Consider the following 14,593-nt stretch of genomic DNA (forward strand, 5'->3'; position numbering starts at 1 on the left):
TCTTCCCCTCTACTTCGGAGTTCTTGTCAAGGACTCTCTTTTAGAGAAGGAACCGAAGGGTGTTCGCCCACGCATGCTGGCTAACTTAATGGCAGGGCATGGGGGAGGAGGGCAGCGCATGTGTAAGCTAAAGGACGCTGCTATCGAGGTTCTCCGATCAGCAGCACCGGGATGCAAGCACGTCTACAGCGCAAGGACACACATCTCGAAGAATCATCATTCCTCGTAATCAGTGTGAATAACAGAGATCCAGACCAGCTCCCTCTAAAGTCAGCAGGAGTTTTGTCTCTGCCTTTGGTGAAGTGGGATCAGACTTTAAGGGTGAAATCCCAACACCGTCAGTGGCAAAACTCCCATTAAATTTCACCCTCAATGTTTTTAGGGGTTCAATATAGTACAGCTAGCCTTCTTGATTTAACTTGAATCGGCAAGGCACTCTAGAGAAAGCCCATTTTCAGGCAAAGCCTGTAAAACTAAACCTTGGGGAAAGAGTGATGTCCTTATCTCCATGTTACACATTCATGAATTCCCTCCCTAATGTTCCACTTGGAAGATTATTTTTTTTAAGAAAATAAAATCTGATTCACAAGCAGGCGTGTGTGATCATTCCTGGGGGAGCTACACAGACAAGGGCTCCAGTTGGCTTCCAGTTCCACTAGTGTTAGTCTGAAGTAACTCGACTGAAGTCAATTGGATGATGGCAAATTTACACTGGTGTGAGACTGAGAGGAGAATTTGGCCTTATAGCTTCATTTTCTTCCCATTCCCAGCTCTGTACTTGGCTGCTGTTATGAAGCCAGTGACTTAAAGATGAGAGGATCTTCCTCTGTATCAGGGAGGTGCTGTTATCAACACATTAGTTTAGTAATAATCAGTGTCATTTTTTGTTATAACATGTTATATTAATGTTGATAGAATAAATGGGTCCAAAGAGTCAAAAGTGTAACATGACCCCAAAACTGTCCAACATTAAACACTTTTAAACAGGGTTTGGGGTTTTGTATACACAGACCTCAGCCTGCTTAGTACCATGGCAAACACACTATTAAACATCTTTGTAACCTTTTACCGAGGATAGAAACAAAAAAAAAAAAAAAAGGGGAGAAACAGTTGAAGCATTTAGAATGTAAAGTATTAAGTAAGGCTTTCATTTTACAATATCCCTTGTTCCCTTTCCATTTAGCTAGAGAGAGTTTTTAGAAGGAAACCCCTTGTTTGGTTGGTTTGTTAGATGTGATAAGATGGTAACTGCCCTTTGTGAGAGGGGGCAGGGCAGGAAGAGAAACAGTTAAGATGAACTGGAGCTGTGGTTATTGCGGCTGCTGTTGTTGAAGTTCAATCCCATTTTCTCAAAGACAAAACAAGACAAACACAAAAGGGGAGAGAAAAAAGAACAGCAAAGATGGAAAATGCAGCTTCAATCTCTGGTGTTGACTCTCACTTGCAACCCCACGGCTGGAAAAACACAAGCATGGCCACACGATCTAACCCAGCACTCCGACACCTGGTAAGTTTGTACGAGTGTCGGGCTCTTTAGGGCACTGCTTTTATCTACTTCTGTGATCACGGGCTTGTGACAGTGTTGCAAATTATGCAGTTTTGGCCAGCTAAGCCAGACTCATTTGACAGAAGGCAAAAGCAGAGGGATAGGAAAAAGAACTAAGGTGGGGGAAAGAAGAGAACACACATGGGAAGGGGAAAATGACAAAGTCACACATCCCAGGGGCATGTTTGGGATTTAGCCAACCGCTGGTGGAGGTGGCAATGTCATCTGGGTCCCTCTCTTCGGCCAGTCTGGGCAGGACATGTTTCAGGATCAGGATAACAAAAGCCTCATGGGGTCCCAGGAGACAGTGAGGGTGGCAGTCATGCTGGTGAAGTTAGCTCCTTCCCCCTCTCTCAGTCAGGGCTTCCAGTCAATTTTTCCCCAAAAGGTTATTTCTTTTAAGACCCCAAAATGTAATTCCCTGCCTGCTATGGACTTCCTGAGTGACCAAGTCACTTAGCCTCTATGTTTCCCATCTGTTAAACAGGAGTTACAATGTTTCCCTACCTAGGTGGTGTGTGGTGAGGATAAATATCTATAAACATTGTGAAGCACTTTGTGCGCTGCAGATGAACAGGGCAATATATGAAATAGGCATTATTAGGTGTTGCCAGCTCAATTGCAATGAAAGAGGGCTTGTCTGGAATTGCTGCCCTCCTCCCGAAGGGGACTGTCCCTCACCTGGTCCAGCCACTTCCTGGTCCTCCCTTCTCCAGCCAGGTGAACCTATCTGCCATCCAGTTGCAGGAAAGGGCACCCTTTCTCCTGGCCAGCCAGACAAGCATTCACCACAGTCAGCTTCAATGAGTATGTTTTCTTTCCTCCCCTTTAAAATACAAGCATTTTATTCGTTGCAATGTAAAGAGTGGACAGAGACCACAAGGCTCAAGGTGGGACCCAGTGGGCGAGGAGATGGCTGCAAAGCCTTTCAAGTGAGGATGAATGCTTTTAGCTTTACACAAAAAGAGATGTGGCACCAGAGAAGGCGTATGAATTTACCCAGCTGTGTACCATATCTCATTAATCTGTTCATAATGAGCTTAGAAAAGGCATTAAAATGCACTTTATCCCAGCATTTGTACTACAGTGAATGATAAAATATACATTCAGATGACAGGATGCTTGTTCTCAAAGACGTCAGGCTTGTCTGATGTCCAACTTTCAAGCCTCAATCTAGCCCGCCTCCCCAACTGGTAATTTGTGTAGGTGCTGAAAAGTGGTGAAACAATGCATTGGTCCAGTGCTTCCAGCCAGGAATTCTTATAGCTAGAAGAGCTTTAAAATGTTTCTTTTGTGAATAGCTGCGGGGGGGGGGGGGGGGGGGGGGGGGGGGAATACCTTCTTTTGGTGCTATCTTGAAAGTCTTCCTACCTCCTCCCTGTAATGCAAATAATGTGAGGTTAGAAACTAGGTTTGCTGAGTCTTAAATATGAACAAGGCAATTCATTCAATACAGAAATGCAAGGTAAAATGCTGCTTCATACATAGAGACCTAAGACTTTTATAACAGAAGGAAATGTCTTAGCACCTTTTTAATCTGCTGCATGCTTTGGTACTTTCATCATAACTACCTGGCCCTGCTGTGAATGGGAAGTTTCACAGAGCTCTTTTTCAGTCTCTTTGTAACCAGAGAGTGTTAACTGAAGGTGTGTGTATGACAGAGAGAGCAGGAGGGGGAGTGGAAAAAGGACGCTAATATCTGAAATGTATAAATGCAACTTTTACCATAAGATTGACAGTGCGGTAGAGTTTACCTAGCCCAGTTTTGATCTTGGATGTGTAAATACATATACTAAGGTAAGATACTGGTTTTGAGGGCTTTGTGTTTTTATATACACACACACATACACATAAATTCTTCTGTTTCTTTGATTTTTTTATTAAACCCTCAGGAAAATTTACGATTTATTCATGTTATGACACAAAAGGTATGCTGATGAAAATTCCAGCATTGAAAATACAAATGTGGGGACGAGACATTTCAGTCTTGACAGGAAAGCTGTGTTAACAGTCAGGGGAAAATGAATTTTTTTTAAAAAAATGTGACCCAGAGACTTGAATACTGCTGTCTCCCTTTCCTTCTGTACCAAGAGTTCAAAATATGCCTCTTTTAAGAATGCGCTGTGTACTTATTTCTTTAATTGCACAGAAACAAGTTTAAAGGAAATGACCAAATGGGACTGCAGGAGAAAAACTGATTTAATAACTTTGTGTTTTACTCTTTTCAAAAACTGGTGATGGCTACAATACCATTACGCTTGTACGGCACACCTGGCTAGACTTCCATAAAGCCATCAGAGCTGATCTTCCTAAATAGGTTAAAAGATGGCATTGAGATATTTTAAGCAGAGATTATTTAATTTTTTTCCTTTCCGATTTTATAGTTAAGTGATTCAAGAGCTGATTTGTTACACCACATAGCATTGGTGCATCTTTTCACCCAGCTTTCAGAAGTCTTGCAAGCATTGGAAGCAGAATGTCTCCTGGGTACAAGAGAGGTGAGCTGAAGCAACTATTCTCCTTCAAGGACATTCTGTTCAATCTATTATCTCCTGCCTGTGTTCAATATGCTGCTCTATCAAAATACAGTGACTGAATACAACTTGTATTTCAAATAAATGAATGCATTGATTTCACAGAAGGTTTGCACTTCATGGTATAAAGTTCTCCAAATGAACACTGAAATCCTAAAACAGAGAAACTTTTTGTACGTCCAAGTTAAATCATCATTGCTTCTTTCAGAAAGGGTTGGCTTCTACAGCTCCAGCTTATTCTGTGTGTGAAAATAAAACTATTCTGATCTCTCTGACTAGTAGCTGGCACTTGTTTTTTAGCCTTTTTCGGTAACCTGTTTTTACTATTATAAGTATGTCTGGCACCAGGAATACATATTAAGAACACTTGACAATTTACTAATTTATGATGTCTTTACTTGTATTTTAATATTTTTGGCAGGCCAGCCAGTGTTGATGTTTTAGCCAAGCACTCAAAATACAGACTTGAGATCTTGAAAGCTTTTTTTTTTTCCCCACTTTCTCTCATCTGAACACTGAATATTTTTGACATATTTTAAGATTTAATTTTAAATACCAGACTGGGTACCTGAGAACTGAACCCTTCTGTTTCATGCAAGTGCCCTTTTACCAGTGACGCACTGCTCTGAATTTTTGGCTTCATCTTTTGTCTGATTAATTAATGGGTAGATTCTGCCCCTTGTTGATCCTCCCCTTGCTGCCTTTTCTTTTTTCATACCTAACTTTCCTGACATTTTCCTGATTGCTGCTCATTGCTGGAATCTCATTTGTTTCAGGATCTCATTCAAAACGACCCTCCTTGCTTTTAAAACCCTCTATAGACTGACTTCCTCCAGCCTACCTCGCTTATTCTGACTCTTCTCTTCAGGCACTGGTTTCTTCCCACCAAAACAAATCTGGAGCAGCCATCTTGTTTCATCAGTCCATTCACTCTCCATGTTATTTGAAATCTCTTTGAACCATTTGTTTTATCTTTGTCTATCCATCCTAAATTTGCTGTTTCGTTGCTGTTCTTTATCTTCGCAGTTGTATCATTTAACTCTAAAGCATTTTGAAATACATGTTGTACAATCTGAAGCTTTTTACAAGCATTTTGAAACACACACTATACAAAATATAGTTGTGATGCGCTGAATTTAGGCCCTGCTTCTTTTTTATGTTCTCTTTTTTTTTTTTCAAGTTATGCAGAAATGCAAGTCAAAGTGGATGACATCTCTGGAAAAAAAATTGGGCGCTAAACACTGAAGGCATTTATGAATTCTGTATACAAGATTCACTTTGTCCACCACTGGGGTATTTAACAGCACTGAGCACCAATACACAACAATGTAGTCCCTAACGCACACAATCAGTCCTCCTCTCCACAGGCCTGGAAGGTCTGGACATAGATGAGCTTTTGTGGATCTGCTGCATATAGGGGGCACTGGAGAGTCCCATCCGGAACTGCAAACCCTTTGCACTGTGGAGCAAAACTAAGCCAATCCACTGGGCATCTCTCCAGCAGCACAGTTGTCAAATAGTGTACTACAACCTTAAAGCTATGGTGGCAACCACATAGCTTAATTATTTTCTGTGACTCAGGGAGAAAGACTCTACAACCCCCAGACTTCTGCTGGGAGCCCCTCTTCCTGTCTGTCTGATTCTGACAGGCAGAGGCCTACACATTCCTTTGTAATTCCTGTTGAGATGTGGTCACATATTGTATTCTGTTGCCAAATTATTATTATTTCCCAGTGTTTCAAGAAGAACGTTCCTGCTTTGAAATAAGAGATCCGTCATTGGAAAAGAGTTGAAGTCTACCTTTATACCTGAAAGAAACCTAGCCACACCTTTGGTAGTTCCCATCTTCTATTAGTCAGGAAAAATATGTTTCTGAGATATCAGAGTTCTCTTGTCACATCAGAGTTCAGGCTCAATCCCACGCCGTTGTACAGACATTCCAACCGAAACCTTGCCTATGAGTTCGTGATGAGATCAGAGCAAGAAAAAACAGGTTCATTTAAATGCAAATCCCATGCAGTCACACTTGGGAAATTTTGCACAGCTCTAATGCCATCACCTCTGAGGTTCAAACCAGAAGCATTAAATGGTATGAGATAGTGGGGATAGGAAGACAAGTAAGAAGGCAAGTGCCAAAAGCAAAGGTATTATTATGAGCTAATAATAAAACCAAAAATAAACATGGATAAAACTAAAGGACTGAGCACCTGGGAGAATGACTGCTCTGTACTTACCAGATGGCTTTAGAGAAATGGGCTCTGGCCTGTCACCTCAGTGTTAGTTTCTGATTTGTAATGAGTACAACATGAATATACCGAGGATCAAGAAAAATAAATATTGTATCCAAGAAAAAGATAATTAAATCCGTTTCAATATCTCTGTAGCTCTTAAAGCAAGATTTAAAGTGGTAATGCAAAACGGCCCATAATCCATACACTCCATGTCTGGGCAAATCAGCAGAGACAATGGTTTCAGAAGTTGGGGCAGGATGGGTGCCTTAAAGGAGGAGAACAAAGTGGGAGATAAGTGATGGTACCACCATTTATTTGCCATTTTTCTGTAAATGAGTGGCCTGTCCTAGGTGCTACTGCATAACAAATACTAATCACAGAGATTGGGTGGACAATTGCTGTCTGTAAAATCCTACAAGGTGATGCTTGACTGCTATCACCTTTAATATAGGAACTAAAATACATGGGCATTCAGATCCATGGTCTGGACTCAGGCTGTCTATTTAATTGTTAAGAATCTCATTTAAAACTAACTATTTAAATAAGAATAGTCAAAATATCCCCCTGCTGCTGTTCAGGTTAAGCAATGCCAAAGATGAGTCTCTATAGTACAGTCCTCAATGCAGAGAAAAAGCTTTCACGGGTTGAGATCCTGCCACTCGCATAATTATTTAGAGAAAGACAGTTCTGATACTTCAGCTTTCGTACTTCAGAAGAGGAATGGAAACATTAGGAAAAGTTTTTTTCTTTGATGTAGAATATGCTGCCACTTTTTTGTTATTAAAATAGGAGCTAACTTTAAATAAATAAAATTTCGCCTAGAGGCGTCTGAAAACTAATGTTGTGTTTTGACAGTCATTTTTCTGATTCCTGAAAGCATTATGTGAGTTAACTTAGGACTTCATCATGAGTTTTTCCTCTGCGCTACATACAGTAAATTATTTTTTCATCTCCGTTTTTTTTTTTTATTTGATTTCTCTCCCACACAGACACACACACACACTGCTTCACAACAATCTTGTTTGACAGCTGTTACCTAGCACCTTTGCTCCCCCATTTACTGTAGGGCAGGTGATGTGGATGTGTTGGGGGGTTAGGGAAGGAGCAGAGGTGTTGGGAGGCTGGTTCCACTATTTTTCATTGGGTGAAATAGACGAAGAGAAATCTTCTTTGAAAGCCCTTGGAGAGGAAAATAAACTAAGGAAATGAAGAGAGGTCACACAAAAAGATCTTTGAGATGAGAGAACCGTTTTTCAAAAAAAGGACATTCAAAGACTATGCAATTTGTATGTAATGCCTCTCTAATTGGGCTTGTAGGTTTTATATCCTCCAAATTCATGGCTTGCTATAAAGGATATTGATGAAAGGATGATACAGGACTTTCAAAAGAAGCAGATAGTGTTCAAATAACAGCTGAGTTGAGACCCCAGTATTTGATTATAATTTATGGCCCTCTTTAAAAAAGCCAAGATTCTTTTAGATCTATGCTCAACTAGAAAACTCAAATAATGTGTGCTTAGTGAGTGAAAAAAAATTGCTAACAGCACAATGTGTCTTACAACATAAAGTGCAACCCTAAAATTACACGTTGCTGAGCACTCTTAATGTTCTGTGAGCAATTTCATATACTGTATTTCAAATACTGAGTGCACACTCTTTTTCTCTCTATATATAATCTCTATCGGGGGTGGCCAAACTTTTTGACATGTCACAGAGTGATTTCAAGTTATAAGTAGCTCTGGCCGAAAGACAACATTTCTGTTTTGTGACAACTATCAGGGTGTCACAATTTGTTTCTGTTCGCACTGGAATGAAAATGAAAGATTCTGGACATTTTCGTGAACCAGAATTGCTTCAAAATGTCTGTTTTCTGAGCTAAAAAATCAGGTTTTTTGATTTGGGGTTGTTCTCTCTCTCTCTGGACCTCAGAATTGTCCCATCAAAAATGTAGTCAAAATTGACATGTCTCCACAAATGTTTCAGCTTCAACAAACCAGCTTATTTCTATTAAATTACATGTGATCAGAAATGGTCTTCCCAGCTCTAGTGCTAAGGTTCTGGGCTATCGTTCGTCATGAGTGCTATTAACAACAGCAGCCAAGTGTAATTGTGAGGCAGCATATTCAAGCAGATCAAGCACAGATCTGGGAGATAGGAACTCTTAAATTCTAATCCTGGTTCTGCCAATGACTAATCGTTATGGTCTAAAACAAGATTCTTAGCCGCTCTGTGCCTCAGTTTCCCCACCTGTAAGATGCGGATAACAGTAATCAGTTTGTAAAATATAGTGAAGATTTAATTGGTCCATGTATGTGAAGTGCTTGTACGGTATTATAAAAGTGTAAGTGTTATTAGCAGAGTGGCTGAGGAGATGTCTGAGGCTACTTAGGCATGTAATGGATCCCAGTGGTAATGTGGTAGATAATTTTAGGCCAGCACAGGCCTTACCACAGCAGCTAGTTCTCAGTAAAATGAGAAAGGATGATGATATGACAGGAGGAGAGATGGGACTTGACAGAGGTTTTCGGTCATCAGTCTGGAACAGGAAGCTGCAAATCTCTCTTCCCTTCCCCAAGAAATGGTTCAGAAATAAATGCAATCTGAAAACAATGTCAGGTCAGAAATAGTCATTCTTCATCTTCCTTTGGTGTGGTTCTTTTCCAGTTGTCCGACCTTGTTAACTCAGGCCAGCTGTATTGCTCCAGAAACACCCAGAGTAAGGTTTTAGAGAAGTGCTGTTTTCTGCCTGCATCTGACAAGTGTCACTGTTTCTGGCAGAGTGGATTTTCTTTCTCTGTAGCGCCAACCTACGTGCTCAAAAATCATGAGATTGGCTTTAAAAATCATAGGATTTAAAAATAATTTTGCAGTTCTTTTTATTTGCCTTCTGGTCTCTGAGTCTTTAAGTTACTCTGGCTTCTTCTTTTCCAGCTTTTCTCCACAACCATGAGGGTTAGAAACTCACTCTTTTTAAAAATGAAAATGGATATTCTCAAATATTCACTTGACTCCAGGAATTGGGGCTTTAAGAAAACCATCAAATGCTGTGAGATTCACAATAAAATCATGGAGTTGGCAGCACCTGCTCTTTTGTTCTCTCTTCCCCCCTTTGTCTCTCTCTTTTCTCTCTTTACTACGTCACACTCTCCTCCTCTTTAGTTATTATCACTCCTTTTTCACTTCCTTTCCTTTCGTGTTTATCTGCTAACGCCTTCCTTTCTTCCCTCATCTCCTACTTCATCTTTTTCCCGCTCTTTCCCTTCTTCTTTGTCTCTCTTCTCCCCTCTCTTTTGTTTGTCTTCTCCCCTCTCTCTCCATGTCGCTTGTGTGTCCTGCCCAATCTTCGCTGATGCTCTTGCTCACCCTCTTTGTTGCACCAGTGAACTGTCTTGCAACCTGTCCAAGAAGCACCCCCACCTGCAATGGCAGGGCCTGAACTCAACATTTCCTCTCTATCTGTTCCTGTCTCTTGCCGAGTCACTTCCAGGTACTTTGACATTTTGGGACATGATGGGGAGCTGACACATAGGTGAGCTGCTGCCTCCCAGTGGGCTACATGAAAAGCCTTTGGGGTCTGCACCCCTCCTTGGTATATGGAATTAGTGTCATCACAACTAGTAAACAAAATCTAATGGCTTTTTCCAGAGCTGTGTCAAGATGCTCACTGATTCCACCTCAGGTGAGCAAGGCCTTTTTGATTTCCCTCCAAATTTCACAAACAAGGTTCCGTGATGATTAACCCTATCGGTCACCGTTGCTGAAAGTGGAAAGTTTGGGTGGGATTTTCAAAGCACTCAGGTGCACAAGTCTTATTGACTTCTAAATGGGTTTGTGCTTCCTAGCCATTTACGGTCCGGCTACACTACAGTCAGTGCTGTGACAGCAGCATGCGGAGATATACTCATGCTAGTTTTCCTCAAACTAGCTCCACTAAGCAGTGAAGCGGTGGCAGAAGAGTTTATACAAGCATACCCGGGACCCTGGGCATGTACTTGCAGCTAGCCCGTGCTACCATTGGGGCTGCTTTGGCTTCACTGCTATTGTTATGTGACACACCCTTAGGCGCCTTTGAAAATCCCACACTGTTCGCTAGCCCACACCAACCTAAAGGCTGGAGTAAGGAAACTTGCTCCTTCCCCAAGTATCTTGAACCAAGATTTCCTAGGGTCACACAAAGGGGCATAACAAACACATGGCTGAATCAATCTGACACAAAAATGGACACATTTTACAAAACCAGCTGAGTTTTTCTTCTCTCTTTTCTGCTCCCTAGTGCTAGATTGTCAAAGGAGCTCAGCGCGCATTCAAGTGGCCCAAGGAAAAAAAAAAAAAATGATGTTGGCTGCTGAGCTATTTTGAAAACCTGACTCTTATGTAGGTGCCTAAACGGGAGCAGATCTCGTGTGAAAATCTGGCCCTGGTTTTCTACTGAAAACTCGATACGCTGGCACTAGATACAGTTCCGGTTAATGTTGCCCAGACCATAAGTACATTACTGGTTAGACACAAAGCAAGATAAAAATCTTGCTGCTCAGACACCAGAACATTTTTAACTGTTCCAAGCACAGGAGGCACGGAAGCTGCAGTGATCGTGAAGTACTGTCTGTGGTGTCAATTTTATGTCATGATCTTGTCCTGAAAGAGAAATCTGAGACAAGACTTGTTCTTAACATGTAACAGACGGCGGGCGCATGAACTGAATGCGCCCCCACAAGGGCAATTGTATCCGTTCCCCCCCCCCCCCCCCCGGCCCCTTTTTGAATGCCAGATTTTCTTCTGCCTTTAATTAAGTTTTCCTTAGGCTCACAAGCTTTTCTTAAAGGAAGCCGGCTTGCTCTGGTGTGTTTTTTCTGAAATCTCTCTGTTCTAAGCTCTTCCAGCAATATTCAGTGGGCAATGCTGCCCCCAAGTGTCCATGATATAGAAGACAATTGACAATCTAAATTTTTTTTTTAATTGCACTTTCCATTTTTGTTTATTCGCTTCTATTCCAAAATAAATTTTGGACAAATTCCGAACAAAACAATTTTTGGAATTGTAAATACCAGCCTTCGAATTAAATACGAACCGCCTACGCACGTGTTATTCATGGTATTTAAAGTAATCTTGTGAATTCTCAGGTTCTTTCTGACAATATGAATTAACAATATGAATATAATACCGACATAAAGTCCTTGGAAAAATTTGCTCTCTGTATAATTAGTCTTGGTACTTTGGGGAAAAGACTTACGATGCTATCTCTTGGACTTTTTAGGCAATGTCTATGGTGTAATGTATAACTAAATCCATATTCTGTTTCCATGTTAAAATTTTTAATTTTGTATTGGTCTTGGGTACCTTTAAGGAATATAGTTTTCACTCCTGGAAATTCAAATGCTAGAACCAAATTCAGAGGATATATACACATTGGTTTGAGAGTGATAAAAACATGGAGAGGGCAGAAGAGCAGGATTGTATCAGGAAAAGCAATCAACAGGAGGGTTTACATGTATGAAAGAGGATTCTGTTTACCTTACACCCTTCTATTGGTTGCTTTCTTGTCCAATATACTTATATATACCCCCTACACCCAGTTACAGTCTCACAATTTACTAACATGCACTGTAGGTCATCACTGTATTAGTCCCCATTCCATCATTCACATAAAATAAAATAATCAGCTTTCCACAAACCCATCATTTTCTAAGTTGGCATATTTGACATATTTGAAAGAAATAGGCTGCTGGAGTTGTTTGTCTGACAGCATGTGGTGTTGCCATGCAAAAAAACGCAGGGTCAGATTTAGATGCATATTGGTGCTCTTCGGGCCAGCCAGGCTTGGAATGGCCTAGCATGGGGACATTTCCCAGGAGGATCAGGATTTAGAGGTCCTCCAAGCAGTGGTAGGTTAAGCTCAAATCCCACTGATCAATGGAGTTCTGGCAAGCACGGGGACCAGTGCTCAGCATAACTTGGATCCACTGAGCTATTTCAGGGCCCCACCACCGGAAAAGAGAGAAGCCAGGAAGCACAGGGTTTGGAGATTCTGGTTGGGGTTGGCTTCAATTGTACTCTGTTGCCTCTTATGTTTAGTTAGCTCTTAGGGCTATGCATTATGAGGCATAATCTGATACTTCTTATTGCACAGTGTGGGAGTCTGGTAAATTCAAAAGGCCAGCAAATGGCAGGAAGGCAGGCCTAGCAAGGAGGCTGTAGAGACAACCAAGATCAAAGGCAAGCACAGAGACCCTGGGCCCATCAGAGAATCAGTGACATTTTCCATTAAGCTAAGCACCATTATTGCCTGGCTTTAGGAGACTCAAAACTTGAGTTTGCTGGGTCAGCAGCTCAAGAGCTGAATTTATCATTTTTAAGAAATCACACCTTTCTCATGGCTGCTAAAAGAAGTACGGGAGCGAGGGGAAAAGCTGAAAGGAGATAGAGAAAAGGAGAAGGTTGGAAAAGAAACTATGAAGAGTGGTTAGGAATGGGGCTGGAGAAGAGATGGGAAAGAGAATTTGAAAGAATATGAGTTGGGGAGAGTAAAAAAAAAAATGAGGATCTGGGAAAGAGCAGAGAAGAGGGCGGGGAAAATAAACTAAGATGGAACAAGGAAGAAAAGCAGAAAACCTGGAAAACTATTTTTTCCTGATCAAAATAATTGTCCTGCATTCTTTTACACACAGGAGGCAGGCGATATGGATTATATAAGTGAGCCTGCAGTATGTGTTGTAGTGAATGAATATGAAATATTCGTATTTAAAAATCAATGTTATGATTTGTTTGTTTGTTAATTCTTTTCCAGATATACCAGTAGAATTTGGGTTTAGGAACAAATGCGCCACGATACCAAAAAACATAAGAGGCCTTAGGATACTTGAACAGGATTTCACATAATCAATCAAAACGTCCTGTAACTACTGACATTTTCAAGCAGTAATTGCTACTTTCTTTGGAGTATTCGAAAATCAAGCAAGATTTACTGTGTCCAGATCGCTAATGATAAAAGGTCTCTTAAGCTGGCTATAAGCCTATTCCCTCATAGTTTCACTTCTCTGTACTCTTCTCATGCAAATCAACCAGCCAAGGAACCAATACATTGGTTCACTTATTGGCTGACCCCTTACTTGAGGAGAGAAAACCCATCACACTAGCTCACCCATATGGGATGGGGAGACCCATTATGGTATTCTCTGCTTAGATAGCATTGGAACAAAGTGCTCGGGGTCTCCTGAGACACAAGTCACAAAAGGCAGCTTGAAAACACTAACTGCAGTAGTAGCATCTTCCTCCTACAGAAGTGAGGGGTAAAGGAAAAACGAGGGAGAGAAATGTGCAGTCCTGCTCACCGAGCATTGGGAAGCACATTTTGGCAGCCCTCAAGGTGCAGTGCTTTGGTAAGATGTGTTCTCTCTTAATATTTTAATGAGCCGAGCAACTGACAATCCCAGCTGAGCACTCCTTTCTTTTTCCTTCATTGCTGTTGCTAAGCAAAATAAGGGTAAAGCCAGCTCTTTTTTCATAGACTTCTCAAGCAAAAATACAATCAAACTGCTTGTCTGAGATGTGCAGAAATTCATGCTGCCCCAAGCCAGGCTATCCCTCAAGCTCCACACCACTCTCTCCCGTGGACCCCAGCCCATACAGACATCCCATCCCAGGCTCTTAGACATACCAGTTTAATCTCTTCGACACATCCCAAACCAACAAACCCATGTCTTTCACCCACACACTCTTCCCCGACCCACCTCATCCCAGTCTATCCCATAGCCCAGCCCAGCCTCTCCCATGCCCCAGTTTAGTCTTCAGCACATCCCAATCCAACACACCTCAATCCAGTCTATCCAGTCAATCCAGATTCTCTTTTCTTCCTTTATGTGAACTGTCTTGGACCTCAACCCTACTAGCCAGTTGGTACAGATTTCATTAGAGTTCAGCAAGGCAGGGCTCATTGTCTAGGACTGGCTGCAGGTGCTGCTTCTGGGAAGGAAGGCTTTTTGTTGGCTTGTTTCTTTCTCCACTTCTTCCATAACCTCCACCCATCCTATTTTTCTTTCTTTTTTCATCTTTCAGAGTTCCACCTCCTGACTCCTTTCTCACTTTCCCTTTCTTTATTTTTATTCTCACTTTTTCCTCCCATCTTCCTCACCACATTGTCTTGAGCCAATCAAGGGTCCAGTAAACTACTGCAGTCACGAAAGGAACTTCTGCTACAAGAGGAAATTGGGTAATGCCCTGAGCCCCCACTTATCCAAGATATATCTTCTTCTAATCCCTTTCTCATTGGCCTTGTTTACAATGAT

Source organism: Emydura macquarii, unplaced genomic scaffold, assembly GCF_026122565.2.
Source record: "Emydura macquarii macquarii isolate MOO-44397 ecotype Brisbane River unplaced genomic scaffold, CSIRO-AGI_Emac_v2 contig_1876, whole genome shotgun sequence".
NCBI lineage: Eukaryota > Metazoa > Chordata > Testudines > Chelidae > Emydura > Emydura macquarii.